Below are 1,330 nucleotides of genomic sequence, written 5' to 3'. Positions count from 1 at the left end.
ATATTTCTTTAAGAAGAAAATGGAAAATAAATTTGAACATACATTTTATATTGATTATCATGAAGTTTTCTAGTTTCTTACCTGAAGTTTCCTGAAGGAACGTTAACAGCACTCATTTGACATTAAGGAAGAAGCTGAATGTAAATAAATCCTAGGTGAATAAGCATAATATAATCAGTAATATGATCTTAAATGGAATAAAGATTACGTAAAGTCGTTTATACTTAACATTTTCCACCCACTACACTGTGAAGCAGATTAACCTTTTGTCAAAGGTGTAAACTTCTATTGGTTCCCTAGCAACTATTTGCCCTGAATTTTGCATTTACTCTCATGATCTCTGCCCCTACCCCCGCTAACCAAGTATGTCAGGATATATCTAAAATAAGATTGACAATAATTAGTAATCTTGAGATTGTTATGAATAAGTATGAGCATTTAATGTCCCTCAAACGCATGAAACAATTATTTTTATTATGATGATGAAAAGAAATTTTAAAAAATTAAAATGTCTTTATTTTTATTTATTTATATATTTATTTTCCTGATTCATGATGATGAAAGTGGGTGGTTTAATTGATCTTTGCCATAAAGAAGATAGTAATTTAGATCATGAAATAATTTTTTTAGAGTTGCACACCTTCATTATGCACCATCCTTGGGGAAGAAAATTACTGCTGTTTCTTTGTGTAAATATTTTGAAGTAGCAAAAAAAACTTAGTATGTTTTTTGGCATAGTGTCCTAAATATGTCATATTTAGCAATAACTAAGCATTGAGATAGAACATCACCATTTGTTGTTTTTGCTGATAAACAAACTTATGGAAATGTGGAAATAAATTTCATACAGCTAATAAGTATGGCATAGTCCCGCAGAGACACACTTTGTGTGATAACATTAAAGAGGAAATAAAGGAGAACGGTGGAGGCCCCGCACAAGTCTTTAGGTTCACATCAGCTTGGATTGCATACATCTGACTACAAATATTCATCAGTTTATAGAGTACAAGTTCAATCGTGATAAAAGAGAAGTAATGTGTGTGCTTCATATAATGATTTCTCCATTTTGAATAGCTAAAATAATTAACTTCTCAGCTAAATAAAATGAGTCTTCATGCAAATATTTCAACATGAGCCCTCAAATGGAAACTTTTCTGAGTCTTCTCACTTATAGTAATGTATCTTTTGCCTTCACACTTGTAACACAGCATGTGTGTTAATTTGATTACCATAGTTTTCACTCAAATCTATTTGATCATACTCTATTTATTTTCTTTTTATAATCCCAATCACAAACACACACACACACACAAACATACACACACACACA

This window comes from Mandrillus leucophaeus, unplaced genomic scaffold (genome assembly GCF_000951045.1).
Source record: "Mandrillus leucophaeus isolate KB7577 unplaced genomic scaffold, Mleu.le_1.0 Scaffold813, whole genome shotgun sequence".
Classification (NCBI taxonomy): domain Eukaryota; kingdom Metazoa; phylum Chordata; class Mammalia; order Primates; family Cercopithecidae; genus Mandrillus; species Mandrillus leucophaeus.
This window is presented reverse-complemented; position numbering follows the sequence as displayed.